General features: G+C 33.7%; 1 long non-coding RNA gene and 1 pseudogene across 3 annotated transcripts in view; one reads left to right on the top strand and one right to left on the bottom strand.

The window, feature by feature from the left end:
• Window positions 1-10,096: 10,096 nt before the first annotated feature.
• On the bottom strand, window positions 10,097-11,028 carry LOC101710401 (DNA repair protein complementing XP-A cells pseudogene; annotated as a pseudogene).
• Window positions 11,029-12,467: 1,439 nt separating this feature from the next.
• Window positions 12,468-17,702, top strand: part of LOC147824941 (uncharacterized) — a 91,247-nt gene continuing 86,012 nt past the window's right edge. For 2 of the 3 annotated variants that reach the window (XR_015441525.1, XR_015441523.1), the window contains exon 1: window positions 12,468-12,535. This is a non-coding gene — a long non-coding RNA (uncharacterized LOC147824941). The remainder of the gene's footprint in view (window positions 12,536-17,702) is intronic. The other variant, XR_015441524.1, reaches the window with a different exon arrangement.

The following is a 17,702-nucleotide window of genomic DNA, read 5'->3' as shown; positions in this document are numbered from 1 at the left end:
GATTTGGGTCACAGGCACTTGATCCCTGTAGTCAAGAGAGGAGGAAGCCTGGCTACTACTCCAGATGGGAGCAGACCTTGGTATCACCATTGTGGTGCTGGTTTTAGTTGCATGAAGAATGCAAGAATTGTGGGATTAGAAAAGATACCACCCAGAAGAAAGCCCGGAAGGCCAGGCATTGTACCACTGAGAGGGCAGTGTGTGAAGCTGAAGGTGCAGTGGAGGCCTCAGAAGCTTGGAGAAGCCAGAAACATGGATTATTTGTGGAAAAGTGCAGGGAGAGAGCAGAGCCAGCCCAAGAGAAAAGCCATGAGAGCTACAACCACATATAGTGCCATAGGGGCAAAGCTACACAAGCCCTTTGGAGTTCACATTTTGCCACAGACTGCCTCCGATGCTGGACATGGAACTATAGGACTTAATGTTTGCTCTGCTGGACTTTGGACTTGTTTTGTTCCAATTCCTTTCTATCTCCCTTTCTGTAACTTGGGAATGAAAATGTCCATCTTATGCCATTGAATATTGGAAGTGTTCAACTTTCTTTTGCTTTGTACAGGGGCTCTCAGCTAAGAGTTTGCCTCAAATTTCAAAGAAGATTTTGGATTTCAACTTTTCAGCAGTGCTGAAACTGTTAGGACTTTGGCAACTCCTAGAGATGGAATAACTGTGTTTTGCAAAAGGGGATGTGCATGAGCCTTTGAAGGGCCAGGAATGGAATGTTATAGCTTGTATCTAGATTTCCCCCCACACACACACACACACACACACACACAAGCTTCATGCAGTCTTAAGAGGGACTTTTGGGAGGTGGCTGGATCTAGATTGTGTGGTGCTGAGATCAAGGATGTGATGCTAGGATTAAGTGTGTAAATGCTACCTGTCCTAAGGGACAAAAAGAAGCTTGTTGCTTGTCACTTGTCATTTGCTGCTTGCTGCCTCCTGCTTGCCCTACTTTGCCATGGACTGTTTCTCCTCTGCAATGCCCCTCTGCCCTGCCACCCCGCCTTGGAGCCAGCTGACTATGAACTGAAACCTGAACAAACTGTGAGCCTAATAAACCTTTCCTCCTTTAACTTTAGGATATTTTGTCTCAGTAATGAGAAAAGTAACTAGGACATCAATCTTTTTAAAACTGATACCATAAACAGTGTGCATATAATGAGGTATTATGTATTTTGATACATTTACACATTGGGTAATGTTCAAACCATGTAAAAATATTTATCTCCTTAACAATTTGTCAGGGCTTTATGATGAAAACTTTCAAAGACTTTTTTCTTCTAGCATTTTGAAAGGTGCAGGACATCATTATTATCTACAGTTGCCATATTGTGAAATAGCATAAAAGAAATTCTTGCTTCTGTTTAACTCTATTTTAATGCCATTGATCAACCTTTCCCCATTCTTCCTTTTCCCCTTGTCTGCCCAGCATTTGGTGACTAATTTCTACTCTCAATTTCTGAGATCAACTTTTTTATACTCCAAATATTTAGCCTCACATGATTTCCATTCTATCCATGTTGTTGAAAATCACAGGAGTTCCTTGCTATCTTCCATCTTTTTGATAATAGTCTTACATGAGTGAGGAATATTCCATTCTGAGTTTGATTTGTATTTCTATAATGAATGGTGACTTTGAGCTTTTTTTTCTTATTCTTGGGCATTTATATGTCATTTTTTTTTTTGAGAAATGGGTATTTTGATCTATTGTCCATTTTTAAATCAGTTTTTTGGTTTTTTGTTTGTTTACTATTGAGTTAGCATAGTTTCCAGTATATTCTGGGTAATAGTTATTTGTTTCTCATTCTTTGGGTAAGCTTTTCATTCATGTTTTCTTTGCTGTGAAGAAGCTTTTTAGTATAATCCATTCACATTTCTCTTTTTTGGCTTTTTTTCTGTGTTTCTTGTTCTTGTTCAAAACAATTAAGCTGGTTCTAATGTTCTGAAGTGGTCACTTTGTTTATTTTCAGTAGTCTTATAGTTTCATATCTTACATTTAAGTCCTTACCACATTTCGAGTTAATTTTTTTAGCAGATGAGAGATAAGGTACAGGATCACTCCTCTGCATGTGGTTAATTAATTTTCTGAGCACTACTTATTAAAAAGAACGGTCTTTCTCCAAAATATATTTATAGCAGGTTTGTTTAAAATCAGTTGGCGTTAGATATGCTGATTTATTTCTAGGCTCTCTCTTCTGTTCAATTACTCTAAATGTTTGTTTTTATGCCAATATCATGTTGGATTTCTAGTATATTTTGCAGTGGGGTAGCATAATACCTCCTGCTTTTTAATTTTTGCTTAAATGGCTTAATATGTTCTTATTTTGTGATTCTACACAAATTTCTGAATTGCTTTTACTATTTCTGCTAACAATGTCACTGGCATTTTGATCTGGTTTGTACTGAATGTGAATCTCTGGGTGTTTTGCATAGTATGGATATTTTAACAACATAGATTCTACTAATCCATTAACATATGATAATATTCAACTATTTTGTATTGTCTTCAAATTCTATTGTCAATATTTCACACAATAGATATGATTGTGATGGAAATAAATATTAAAATTTCTTAAAAACATTTTCCCAGGATTAATATACTCCTTTTAAAAAACTGAATTCAGGAGTAGTCAGTGATTTCATATAAAACAGTATTTTTAAATTTTTACTTTGATTATTACATCTTTGAAGTACATGATGATTATAGTTATCATGGGAAGTTGGTACATGTAGTAACACATATCAATTCTTATTCCCTTCCACTCCCCTCACTACCCTTCCAATGAATCTCTTGGTCCCCTTCCTTTTGCAAAATCTGCTTCCCTGTTTCTTATTATTGATCTTTTATTTTGTTCTTTAATTTATTTATACTTTGGGTTTCTCATAGAAGAAAAATGGGGTGATATTTAAGCTTGTGTGTCTGATTTATTTTATTGTTCTTAATATGGTCTCAAGGTGCACCAATTTTCCTCAAATGAATGAAATTTAGCCATTTTTATAGCAGAGTCCTACCTCATTATGTTTAGTGCCACAATTGCTTTGTCCATTTATCCTTTGATGGGCTTCATCCAAGATTTAATTATTATGAATTTTGTGGCTATAAACATGACTATGCAAATATTACTATAATATGATGTCTTTAACTCTTTTGGGAAGATGCCTACAAGTGGAATAGCTGGGTCTAATAAAATTTTTATTTTTAGTTATAGAGGACTCTCCATTGTGATTTCCAAAAGAATGTACTAGTTTATATTCCCACCAACAATGTAGAAAGGTTTCTTTTCCACCACAGCCGCATCATCATTTGTTATTTTGATATAGTGATGGTGGCCATTTTTTCTGGAGTAAATTGGAATCTCATTGTTGTTTTAATTTGCATTTCTCTTATGGCAAAAGATATTGAATATTCTTCATATATTTATTGGCCATTCGTTCTTCTCCTGAAAAGTATTTATTCATTTCACTATTCCATTTTTCTACTGTCTTTTATTCTGGGGGAGGGTGTATATTTTTGCATTCTTTATATAATCTAGATATTATTCATCTGAGTCAGGTGTAGGTAGCACAAATTTTTTCCCCATTCTGTAGGTTGTCTCTTCACTCTGGTTTTTTCCATTCCTGTAACACCAAATTCCCCTAATTTCCCCTTTCCAGATTATCGTAGGGCTGTTAACTATTTTTTAAAAAAATATCCTCCATCTATCTCAAAATTCTTTTAATTATTTTCCCAGTATTACTTCTTTCCTTTTTTCAGTTCAGATTGATATGAGTTCTTTTCCTGGAAAGAGTATTTTCTGGTAGTGGGGTGTTGCAATATTTGTAGCATTTAATTTCCCATGCAAATTTGGTGGCTATACTTTCCATAATACCTCCCTCCCCTTTCCTCTGTAATTCAAGTTCAGTAGAATTGCAAGGTTTTGGTTTTTAATTTTGTCTTATTTTTTCCCACTGCTGTTTAGTCTATGCTTTTAATTCACTAAACTTCTATTACTTTTGAGATGTACTTGTTCTTGCTCCTAAGTTTTCCCCTGTAAAGTGACATCTTCCAAATTTCAATAGAAAGATGGTATAAAAAGCTACAGAGACTAGCTGATGCTGCTCCTTGCATACCCAAGGAACAACTGGAAGCTTATGTCTTCTCGTATTTTTGTACTCAAAATCTGATCTTTCAAGTGTCTGTGAATTGTTATGTCTCAAGTCATTTGTAATAGCCTAAAATATTCCCATTTGCTCTCTCTTTTTTTTTGTAACTGTAAGATCAAACTTAACTACCTCATTCTCCTTATTCCACTTCTGTAAAGTACTCCCTACTCCTTTCAAATCAAATAAGTTTATTTTCTCAGTATACTTCTATAACTGGTCTTACCTTTTTCTACCATATACAGAGAACATACTTACCTGGAACTAATGGCATATCTCAGGGGTCTTAATTACTTTCTCATTTCTAGGACAAATACCCAACAGCCACAAGCTAAAGGAGAGAGCTTTATTTAGCTCACAGTTTGTAGAGGTTTCAGTCTGTAGTTGGCTGGCTCCAAGGTAAGGTGCCATGGCAGAGGGACATTGCAGAAGATGAACAGTTCATGGCAGGGCAGGGAGGAAGCAGCAAGAAGTGTAACTTCTTTTTTTATCCCTTTTTATTCCATCCAGGTTAGAAGACTATTAGTTGGTGCCACCCACTCTGAGGGTGGATCTTCCCTTTTGAGTAAATCCTCCATTCACACACAGAATCATGCTAAATCAATCAGTGGGCTAATCCAGTATCACATACCCATGTCCACCCAGTCACTTGTAAGTACAGCTTTGAGAGGACATTTTGATATAAGCCATAACATCATGTATTCCTTAACTTTCTATAATTCATGTATTGCCAACATTTTAAAGCCTATAGTTTCAAAGGATATTAGACTTGTCCATGATTTTGATGTTATTCTCCTAAAGCATGAAAATAGTTCTCAACTCAGATATAAAATTTGGAATCATACTAATTTTCTACATAGTAAATGCAGTTGCCAGAGAACATGTATTCTACACAAAATCTCTTCTTTAACTCCTCCACATCTAACTTTATTTTTAAAAAACACTTTATTATTTTTCTCATCAACCTAGTAGGTTACCATATCTCCTATATAGTATACTAATCCATCTTTATTTCCTAATGAACTATATAGGTCCATTAATAGTTAAAATTAGGTCCTCAAAATACATTATTTAAAAATGTTTACTTAAGTGACATGACTAAAGAGAATTCACAGGAAATGAGGCTGTAACACCCACCACACCATAGGGCACAGTTAAGTTCTAATGGATTTGAACATGTGATACATCATTATTATGTCTTCACTTCTTGTTCATTACCACTTACACAAAAGAGGTATTTGAAAAGTAAACATTGCTCAGAATGAGTTGGTTAGCAGTTGTGCTAACCATGGCTGGTTTTAAAGATCTTCTCCCAATTCCCACTGTCCCAGATATGTCCTCACTTGAGATAGTAAATGCCAAGTCTTAATTGTAACTTTAACCCACAAGTCAAATGTGAAGTCTCAAGTTCCATGGAATGAATAAGGTTTACTAAGGGTTTGGATGAAATTTCAGTCCATTAATTCCTTGGGCATTGTGTTTTCATGACAAAATAAGATTTATTCAACAATATTATTTTAGAAAGAACTTACTATATCTTCCTTTACTTTTTCCTCAGCTTATTGTCCTATCGCACTAATAACTTCTGTGGCATTGAAATATTAATATATGTTTTCAGTTTCATTTTATTCATGGTTAATACTAAAGCACCTTAAATATTTGTGGAATATAAATATGTGAAATATTTGTGGAATACATTTAATCCAATGTATTTAATTAAATGAAAAGAAATATTTATTTTTGTGCTTCCTGGGATCCTACACACAATTAAACCATAAGAATCTCTGCAGCAAACTAAGAATTCTGACATTTGCCAGTTAGTAATTTATAAGGTTAAGTCTCAGCATTTATAATTTGGTAACATTACCCTCATTGTGGATATTAAATGGCATAACTAATAGGAAGTATTAACTCATCATATTTTACACATTCAATACTAATTATCGTCAGTCTCAATTTTTTCCCACTAAACCTCTTTTTTAGTCCTTTTAATATCCCATTTTAGAGAATCATGTATACCATTTCCTAGACACAGGGACATATCTAAAATCCAGGACTTGAGACTTTGAACCCCTATCAGACATTGATGTCATACATTTTCTAGTCTTTCAGCTAAACTCAAAAAAAAAAAAAAAACTCTAGCCAATAATACTGTTGATACTGAATGAGATAAATCACAAATTAATTGGGCATTGCTAAAATTTTAGCCTAAATTTGTTTATTTCTCAAGTATATAATTAGTTTGTTGTTAAAAATCAGTTAAAGCAGGACTATACTACCATAGATGAAATGTCAAAAAACATTTTATTACCCTAAATATTTCACTTATTTGATAACATAGTCATTTGAGCCTTAAATAAAGTCAGAGAGAAAAAAATATTGAACTGATCTGGATATATTCTGGAAATTTTCCTCTTTGTTTAGTTCATCTATTGAGAACACAATTATGTTGGTATAAAGATTAATTTCTAATTATTTAAAAGTATAAATAAATTGAAGAGCAAAATAAGAAATCAATATTGATTGATTGAAGATCAATAATTGATTGATTGAAGATCAATAATAAGAAACAAGGAGATAGATATTTTGCAAATGGAAAGGGGACCAAGAGACAGAAGGAGAAAGGAGGGGAGGGAAAGGGAGATAAAAGAATTAAGATGTGTTGTGTTCATGTAGCAACTTCCCACAATAAACGTAATCATTATGTACTACAAACATGGACTAATAAAATAAAAATTTTTAAAAAGATACTTAAGAAAATTTTATTTCTCTTACTTGGAAATTTTCATGTTGTAAAATAGATTTAAAAACTCAAAACTATATAATACAAAACTATTATATAGCTATAAAAAGAATATTAATAAAAGCCTACATGTATCTAGCACTTACCTTAAGAATTTAAAACATGATCAGTATCTTTGATAAGCTCTGTATATCCTTTTCCAATTAGAATATAATTCTTCTCTGAAGAATCAATAAGTAGCTAATTTAAATTTCCTACTGTTTATTTCCTTCATTTTGTGCTATATCCACATTTCCCCAAAGAATACAATGTTTAGTTTTGTATTGTATCATTAAATAAATGGGCACATTTGACTATTATTTTGTGGCTTTATATTCCCCTCCCAAGTGTGTTTGAGCTATGATACATATATCCAAGTTGTGTGAATATATAAAATATGACTCCATATAACTTTGTCCTATTAGTGTTCTTTTTGTCTTTTACTTTTCATTACAGGTTGAATAACCTTTATCTTAAATGTTTATGGCCAGATTGATTTATTTTTCAGGTTTTGAAATATAGACATATAATTAATGTGATACTTGGAAAGGAGACACAAGTTCAAACATGAAATTCATTTGTGTTTCATATTCATCTGCTACACATACCTGAAGGTGATTTTATACAACATTTTTAGTATGTTTGTGTTTTCACTGTGACTTGTCACATAATTTTTATTTATAGCATCAAGTCTGTTCTCAACAAATTTCAAATTTCTGATTTTCTGGTGAGGGATACACAATCTATAGAGGTGTTGTATATATAAAATTTTATACAGATACAATTTTCAGTTACAAATCTCTTTCTAAGTAATATAGTAGTTAATATTATGAGGGAAATATTTTCTCTCCAGTTATGGTTTATTTGGGGTACTGTATGACATGCTCAGAAAACCAGTTCTTCAATTTCATGCAATAGAATTTTAGCTGGTTTATTTTATTATTTTTTGCACCTTGATGACAAAACCATACTTAATCTGATATTAATAGTATTCTCCTTAAAAAAATAGTATTCTCCTTTATCTTGTTTAAACAATTTTAAAGTATTGCCTTATATCATTAAGTCTTAACTCCATTGAACTTATTTTGTGCATAATATGAAGTAGAAATCAATTATTTTTCCACAGTGGTAATTTATTTTCCTAGCATATCTTTTCTTATTAAGGCTTAAATTTGCAACTCTTAAAGATATTTTATTGTCCAATTAAGTGACAGCATTTTGCTTCATTTATATAATGCCAAGTTATTTGGCTTTTAAAATTTTTTGTTTTTCCATTCTTTTCCTGAGTATTCTGCAATTTTATGTGCCTAGGTTTGGATTTTTGCTTACTTATCCTGGTTTGGAATTTTTAAGATTCATTTATCCCCTTTTGGGATTTTTCATTTCCCTTAATTGAGAAAAACTCTATGCTATTGCCTTTATTGTTTATTCCTATTCTCTCTAACATTTCGGGAGAGTGGGTTTCCATTAGATAAATGTATAAATGTTAGAACTCTTTGCTCTAAGCTACATGATTGCTAACCTGTACTTCATAGTGTTTTATGTCTTTTCTTTCTGTATTGAATTGTGAATGTGACTCTTCTGATTTACTTTTCTTGCATTAATATTGCCTCCACTGCTTCATTTTTGGATTCTTCTGAGCTTTACTTCTTAAATTCATTAAGTTTATTGGTACATTTTAGGTATACAATATGATGACATTCATCATTGGGAATTTGTACTTTTGCATGATATATCTTGGTTCTTATTTTTCCCCCATTCTCCTCTCTTCCCTTTAACCCCTCCACCCCTCCCTATTTACAGACTTTGTTTCTGTTTTTTCCTTTTCTCATATTTGTTCCTTTACCTTCTTTCCTTTCCCCTACTCCTCACACTTCTCCTTCCCCTTTGGACATTTTCTTCCTATTCCACATTATCTATTATATATACTGATCCTCATTTACACTTTCAGTTTCTCACACCAGAGAAACTATTAAGTATTTACACGTGTGTCCTATTTGTTTCACTTAAGTGTATGGCCTCAATGTGCATCCATTTAGCTATAAATGTCTCTAGTTTCTCATTCTTTACGGCTGAGTAGTACTCCATTTTATAAAAAAAACCCAAACCACATTTTCTTTATATAGTCACCAGTTGATGGGCAATTGGGCTGTTTCCAAGTTTTAGCTATTACAAACTGTGCCACTATAAACATGAGTGCTCATATATCACTGTGGTATGATTCTTGTAATTCTTTTGGGAAGACACCTGGCAGGGGAGTAGTTGGGTCAAATGGGACCTCTAATCCTAGTTTTCTGAAGTATCTCCACTGATTTCCACAGTGTTTGCACAAGTCTACACTCCCCCCCAGCAGTGGAGTAGGGTTCCTCTTTCCCCACAGCCCCACCAGAATGTTATTGGTTGATTTCTTGATAGCAGCCATTCTTTCTGGAGTGAGGTGGAATCTCAGCATTGTTTTCATTTGTATCTCAAATGAGCAGTGATGCTGAACAAGCCACTTCACCTTAGACAAAACTGAGCTTTGCATTTTATATATCTGTTCTAGAAATTGTATAGTGTTCTTTTTCTGCTTGATCATTTGGATAGTTTCATCATTTAGTCATAATTTTGATGAGTTTCTCAGCTTTTAAAACTGCCTAGTCCACTTATTTAATACTCTGTGGTGACAATTCTGATATCTTTAGTCTATGAAGAGCTCATACTCTGGTTTCTGATTTTATCAAAGCTAACAGACATTTGTTTATTCATGTGTCATGTGAATTTGTTTTTTTGTGTGTTTGTTTTGTTTTTAAGAAATAACTTCCTCTGGAATTTTATTGTGTGATTACCTTGAGACTTGTGTTGAACATGTTGTTTGTTTCTTCTCTAGAGAAAGTTTATGTTTGCTTCTACAGGCACTTGAGAATCAATGTAAAATAAATTTCCTGGTTTTGTATTTCAATTAAGGATGGCTATGAATTCTTAGAAGAGTTTTATTTTTGTTTTTGTTTTTTCTCAAGCCCCTCAGAGGCAACAATTTCTTAATATTTCTCAGCCAAATGATGGGTTTTTCCTCATTTCAGCCAGAGTGTGTCTTTTTTTTTTTTTTTTTTTTTTTTTTTAGATTTTGAACAGGGGCAATCTACTTTATTCAAACATAAAAATCTTGTTTCAAAAGTGACTGAACTAAAAAAATCACATTTTTTCATATGTCTGTTAATGGCCACACACAGTACAAGTCTTGCGATACATGTCATCTTCTAAGTTTTCTTCTGGTCCACACTTGTGTTGATGTTGATCTCTTTTCCACACACTGCTCCTTACTGCTTCTCGCAATTCTTTCACTTTTTTACCAAACTTCTTCTGTTTCATTTTTTCTTGGTTTTCTTGTCTCACTTTCTTTGCTTCTTCTAGTGCTTCCTGACTACCCCAAACTGCAAGAGACCGCTACATAATCTGTAGTTTTAAGTAGAGTTTCATATCACCCCACTGTGAATGATGAGGATTCTTCTTCACAATAAATTTAAGAGCTGGTTCTCTTTTTTCTAGATCACAGTCTTTTAGAAGGTATTCTTGCTTTGCTTCTGTTTTGGTAATAAGCTTATGTTTCTCATCAGGATCTCTGCAGTTATCACAAGTTGCCAAATCAAAGTAATTCATAAGATAGGAATCCATAAATTCTTTTCCACATTCTTCGTATATTGTATAATCAAATTTCATAACTGGTCCTGGTTGATGAACAATGTTTCCAATTTTATGTCCTTCTTCTTCCTCTTCCAAAATAAAGCCCCCTCCTGTATCAATTATTTTGGGGGCTGCTTTTACATTTGTCATCCCACCAGTAGCCACCGTCGTCCAGGTAGGGCCGGGCCGCTAGCCGGTCCTGGCGCACCGTTAGCGCCCGCTGCCGCTTCCGCTCGATGCTCGCGCGCACCGACACAGGATCTCCACTGGCTGCTCTGAAGCCGCGGGCTCCGGTGATGCCGCCTCCGCTGCCGCCATCTCCAGCCTATCTCTCCGCGCTAGACTGAGCCCACAGCCGGCCGAGTGCGGCCACAGTCCAGGGCCTCAGTGAGCTGGCGCAGTTGAGGGGGCGGGCCGGAAGTGGGGCGGAGTCCGGACGAGGCTGTCTTTTTTTTAAGGGCCTGGTTTTATTCCAGTATTTCGAATCCACCTCTCCACTATACATGCTCAAGGATTTATCACCCCCACACACACATATGGCCCTAAAAACTGAAACTCTGGAGCAACAGGAGTCAGTTGGTGAAGCTCAGAGATCGGCACCTATTTAAAATGTTTGCTAGTATTTTAAAATTTAATCTTTCTGGTTACAGTTTCTGAGACCCCCTTAATATCTTGTAATAAATTCACTTTAATAGGGCCGGGGATTTAGCTCAGTGGTGTTGCTCTTGCCTGGCAAGTCCAAGGTCCTTAGTTCGATCCCCAGTAACCACAACAACAAAAATTTCACGTTAGTATTTTTTAGATATTTTAGGTTGCTTTGTACCAGGAAGGCTATTTTACCAGGTAAAATATCAAACTGTTTTTTGTGTTGTAAATAGAATCATATGACCAGCGAACTGAAACATGTAGTAGTCCTAAGTATGAGAAACACAAATTTGAATCCAATTTTGGGTAATGCATCTCCTGAAAATGAAGTCACAACATAGGAGGTGCACAAGATATCTTTTTGCACGTCATAATTCTAAGATTAATTCCCAATTTAGGCAAGTCTATAGGCTTTAATACTGGAAGGTCAGTACCATTCAGTTCCACTCTGTTTATTTTGAGATTTTTTAGACATTTTACTGATGATGATCTAGCACAGACTAGTGGGGGGAGTTTCATTGTTTATCTTCATTAATCTGAGCACATAAATAAAATTAAAGCAGAACAGATAGACTCTGTAGTGTATTCATTTGAGGTGAATTGATAAAGAGGCAAATCAAACAATTAGATATAGAGCGCTTATGGTTAGCTCTGAACAATAATTTTTGAAAATCGCTTCTTTAGAAATGGAAACTGATTCCAAATTGTTGCATTAATAAGAATATTACTCATTAAAAACAGATCATATTTCAACTGATACAACTAAAATAGTTAATAAAGAGACTTCAAAAAGTAACTTATATGAACTAACTTTAGATTAGCATCCATTAATAAACACTAACTTATCCCAATATATACTCAAAAAGTGAATTATAATCAAAATGCTGTTTGTTTTTACATTCTTTATATTGGCTATGTACATTAATCAGTTTCATTTTGGTAGATTTGTACATGCTCATAACATACTTTGATGATTTTCGTAACCCCCATCACCTCCCAAAAACCTATTGTGTTATCTACACCTAAATATATGTAATCTGCTTTCTTGAGAAAGAAAAGAGTCACAACTCTATTTTTTCAGAAATTATTAATACAACAGCCAACAGAAATTCAAGGCAATACCTACAAGAGAAGGAATTCATAATCCTTCTGATTATTGTAGACATTGATCTAGAACTATTTGAAGTTTTTACCCACCCTTTTTGTATACTTAAACTGTGTAACCTGATTTAATTACAGACTTGAAAAATACTGTAAATTCCACTGTTTCCCAACGAGGCAGACAAGGATACTAAATGGCTATGTGTAAGTACAAAGATGTTTAGACTCTATCATCCTGAAAATAGTGCTTGAAATATTGATTTAAATTTTAGAGAAGCTGGATTCTGGAATAATACAAAGATTATCAATTAAAAATATGTCTACCCTAAAAAATTATTTTCTTAAGAAACAATGAGTTCTCCTTTCTGAGAAGGATCCACGAAGACACTGGTTGTGTCTGAGACACAGTAGTGGGTCTCCTAAGGCCATAACTCTAGGTTGTCTTTCATAGAATCCTACTACACCAGCCTCCCTCCTTCCCATGTCTCCTCTCTTTGATGTTTACAGATTTGAGCACTTCAATTTCATTGGCAGAGTCACTGCCCTAAAAGTGAATTTGTTCCAACAAGCATTTTGAGCAAAAATAGAGATTTTAACTAGTCAGACATGGCCTCTGGGACTCAGTGGATCAAGCAGGAGATGGCAGACTTTGTTTGTAGAAATTTTCAGTTCTCAAGAGAAAGATCTCCTAGGAAAATGTCTTCTGCCACTTTTAAAGTGACAGAGAAATAGATTTTGGGCTGCCTCAGGTGCTGCCCAAAGAATCAATAAACTCTCTTTTAAGAGCCATCAATGTCTCTTAAAAGGCATCCAAAAAGCACTCTATTTAGAATATCCATCTATTTCCCTCTGAACAGTGCAACTCCCTTACAGTGGACAAATTGAGAAAAGCTTGATTTGTCTGTTTTTGTCTTAATACAGGACATTGAGGAGTAATTTCAAAGTTCTCCTTTTAGAAGGAAGTCTTCAATTATATTTAATAAAAAGTGTGTCCATCAGGGAAACATTAATGACATTAGTTATGATTTATTTTATTTTATTTTTTTGATACTGGGGATCGAACTCAGAACCTTGCGCTTGCGAGGCAGGCAGCGGAACCACTGAGCTAAATCCCTGGCCAGTTATGGTTTATGTAATGACTTCCACTAATATGTTCTAACATGCTGGTATACAAAAAGACTTAATCAGCATTGTTATTATCATGTAATTCAAAAAAATCAATAAATCCTAAGTATTCATTTTTATAAGACCTTTCAGAATGTAATTGTTAAATAATTAAATACTAGTCAATTGCCATTTAATTTATGTAATTTATGAACTGAGGTTCACAATTTATAAAGTTTAGCTCCTTATTAGAAGATGGTTTGGCAGTTTCATACAAAATTAGTTGTATTTTATCATACAACCCTACGTTCTCACCCATTGCTATTTATCCACACAAGCTAAAAATTTATGTCTGTATAAAAATCTGAACGTGGATGTTTTTAGCAGCTTTATTCATAATTGATAAAACAAATTGTTTTTAAGTAGGTGACTATACAAACAAACTAGTACATCCACACAATGGAATATTGGGCCGGGGATTTAGCTCAGTGGTTCTCCTGCCTGCCTCGCAAGTGGAAGGACCAGAGTTCAATCCCCAGTACCAAAAAAAATAAAACATAAAATAAAATACAGACAATGGAACATTATTCAGTGCTAAAAATAAGTAAGGGATTAAGCCATGAAGAACCATGAAAGAAACTTAAATGTCTATTACCAAGTGAAAGAAGCCAAAGTAAAAAGGCTGCATACTGCATGATTCCACTTGCATGGTGTTTTAGAAAAAGCAACTTTTTGGAGAGAATAAAAAGATCTGTGACTGCCGGAGAGTGGGAGGAAGGATGGATAAATAGGCCATGAATGAAAGATTTTTAGGCCAGAGAAATCATTCTGCATTATACAGTTATGGGAAACACATGTCATTGCATAATTATAAACACTCCCTTTTTGAGGGCTAAATAATATTCCAATGTGTGTATATACCTTTTCTTTAAAAAAAAGTCAATTTTTAACTAACTTAAAACATAAAACAATATACATTAACAGTGTACCATGTACTATTCAATGCATTCTATCATATTTTTATCCACCCATCAATTAATGGATATATAGGTGGAATCCATATCTTGGCTATTGTTAACAGTGCTACAATAAATGGTAGAATGTAGATATCTCTTCAACATTTTTATTTCTTTGTTTTGCATCAATATCTATAAACATATCAGAGGACTGATTATATGATAGTTCTACTTTTAATATTTTTGAGGAACCCCATACTTTTGTCCGTCATGGCTGTAATAATTTATATTCCCAGCAGTGTGCAAAGGTACCTTTCTGTCTACACTCTCACTCAGCCTTATCTGTCATCATTTTGATAATGGACATTGTAACATCTATGAAAGGACACTTCACTATGTTTTTAATTTGTACTTCTCTAATAGTTATCTTGAGTGTTTTCTACCAGTCCCTTTACATATGTTCTTTTGAGAACTGTCTGTTCAGATCTTTTGCTCATTTTAATTGGGTTGCTTTCTTAATACTGTTATATAAATTCCTTATTTGTTTTGGATATTAACCCCTTATCATATATATCATTCACAAGTATTTTCTCCCGTTCTGTAGGTTGTTTCTTCACTTGTGATTATTTCCTTTGTTGTGCTGAAACTTTTTAGCTTGATATGATCCCATTTGTCTATATTTTTCTTTTGTTTCTGATGTTTCTGAATCTTGCACCCACAAAAAAATCATTGTCAAAATCAGTGTCATAAAGTATCCCCTGTGTTTTCTTCCAGTAGTTTTACAGTTCCAGGTTTTATATTTAATACTTTAATCATTGTGTTTTGTGTGTAGTGTTAGATAGTAGTCTAATTTAGACCAAAGATTCTGATTTAATCTTATTAATAAAGCATCAGACATGCATAGATTGATACTAATAAATAGTTATAAGAAGAAAGAGAGAAAAAGAAAAAAAAAGAACATGTCCAAAGAGGAAAAGAGAGAGAAGGGAAAACTAGAAAATAAAAAGCAACATTTTATTCTACTTGCACTGCCAAATACACTGTAGTCACTGTAATTCACATTGCACTTCTAATACCCATAGTACATGAGAATAATTTTGAACATTGTTGATTGCATTGTGGATTTTCAGTCATATCAGCTAATGGAAATGACAAAATTATAATCCAGCAGTTTTAGTCTATTTTCCAAAAGTTAGTCCATTTGCTAAGATCACTAGAAGATATTCTAAAATATATCCTATTGATCATGATAGTAGGTTACCAGTAAGCATAACCTAATATTTATTCTGAAATGAATCAGACTAATGAAGCAGAAGTAGGTGTTCTCCTGAGATTTAAAATTCCACTAACTTAAAAGAAGAAACAGATCTATGAAAGGTTACTTGAATGATCAATCTTATAAATTTATTGGTATTATATAGAGTTATTCTCTGCAAAAAAATGCATAGAAAAATAACCATTAGATAATCCTCGGAGGACAATGACAATTCCATGCACTTAGTTGTTGTTAAAGGTAACACTTTCAAAGTACAGCAGTCAAATCATAGCTCATAACATCACTTGATTTGATTTGTCTTAAGAATATTTTTACTATTTAAGGAAATAACCTCTATTGGAAAATAACCTCTATTAACATTTAGAATAAATCTGCTGAAGAAACAGATTATGTATGATCAGTTTAGCTTTTGTGAAATTTTCAACACGTCTATTCCAATTTAGCAATAATTATAATAAAATGGAACTTTAGAGCAAAGAAATAGAATCTGTTATAATTTTATATACTAATAAAAGTATTATTATCTCACTGAAGAAAATCCTTGATTAAATGATTTAAGTCAAAAAAAGTAGAAAATAAATATGGTAATCTGTTTTCCAAAGAAATTTTCTTAGTGTGCTTTTATTTTCTGAAAAATAATCATTGTCCTAAACCTTCTAACACAATTTATGTCTGAATGTACAATTAACAAACAAATAATTGGCCATTATACATTTCCTTAATATGACTTTACCTCTTTCAGTATCTTGGAGGGACAATTATAAACACTAATCACACATCAAGAATAGAACAAGCTGTTCATATAAATGGCATTTCTGAAAGCTTTTCATATAAATAGAATTTCTGTTTATTGTTATAAAAAAATTTTAAAAATCAATTTTAGTATCTCTGTTGTTTACTATTTGTTTTGACCAGGGATATCCTGGCAGAAATATTCTCCTTGCTTCTGACAACTGTTACTCTGCACCCTGTCCCTGAGTTTTTCACAAGAGTACATGATTTCTAATCCTCTTTACCTTTTACCATTATTGATAGATCATAAGGTATCAGTTAATTCTGCTTAGCAAATTGGAGCTCTTCATTTTAGAAATTGGCAAGACACACAAGTAAAATCCTCCTATTTGCTATCAGGAATCACAAAGATTGAAACATAGAATTTTGAAAACCATATTCTTCAGTAGGGAGCAAAATAGAATTTACAGCAAGAAAATATAGATAGGAAAAATCATACATAGGGAAGGGGTGACAGGGTGCGGGGGAGAGACTATAAGAAATTGATTTTGTGATAGAATCCAGTTGAATCTTGACTCTCCACATGATTTTGCCCTTACTGTTATTAAATTAAACAACTTAGCACCATCTGTAATTTTCTCAATTTTCCAAGAGTACACAGACCTGAACTTCTCATTCTTTTAACCAAAAGCCCTAATTAATAGTTACCATGTTTGTAGTTAGTTGGATTTTCTTCATAATTTTTATCACTTTATATTTCCTCTCCTCTTCAATGTCTCCTTCTTTCCTCTTTGCCTCAGTTACTCAGAAGGAAGGTAGAAGTGGACTTTACCAAAAGCTAATAATAGGCTGCTAAATCCAATAATAAGCTGGTAAAGAAGATGGCGACAAAGAACACAAATGTGTTGTTGGCTGGAGTTTGGGGAAAACTGAGGTGTCAGTAAGCAAGAAGCTTATGAACAGCTAAAAGATAAGTTCAACAGTGAAGGGAAAAGATAGTGAAATTATGCTAAAGTTTATGAAATTTTTCCCATTTTAGTTTAATTATTGCTATCATAACTCACAGAGACCTGCCAGTTAAATCTTATAATTACAGACAACATTCACAGGCTTATGGGCACCCAGAAATTTACACACATCTGGTAACTGAATATGGTTTAGTGAGGTATCACTCACAATATGGTATTCAGCCTCTCGCTCTCCCTCTGTCTCTCTCTTTCTCTCTCTCTCTCTATCTCTCCCCCTCCCTCCCTCCGTCTCCCTCTCTCAGCCTCTCCCTGTTTTATCCCATCAGTGGAAGAGT

Source organism: Heterocephalus glaber, unplaced genomic scaffold, assembly GCF_053883595.1.
Source record: "Heterocephalus glaber isolate CG9 unplaced genomic scaffold, H.glaber_assembly_v1.0 deba00001523, whole genome shotgun sequence".
NCBI lineage: Eukaryota > Metazoa > Chordata > Mammalia > Rodentia > Bathyergidae > Heterocephalus > Heterocephalus glaber.
Note: the sequence above shows the minus strand (reverse complement) of the source record. Positions and strands in the feature narration are given on the sequence as shown.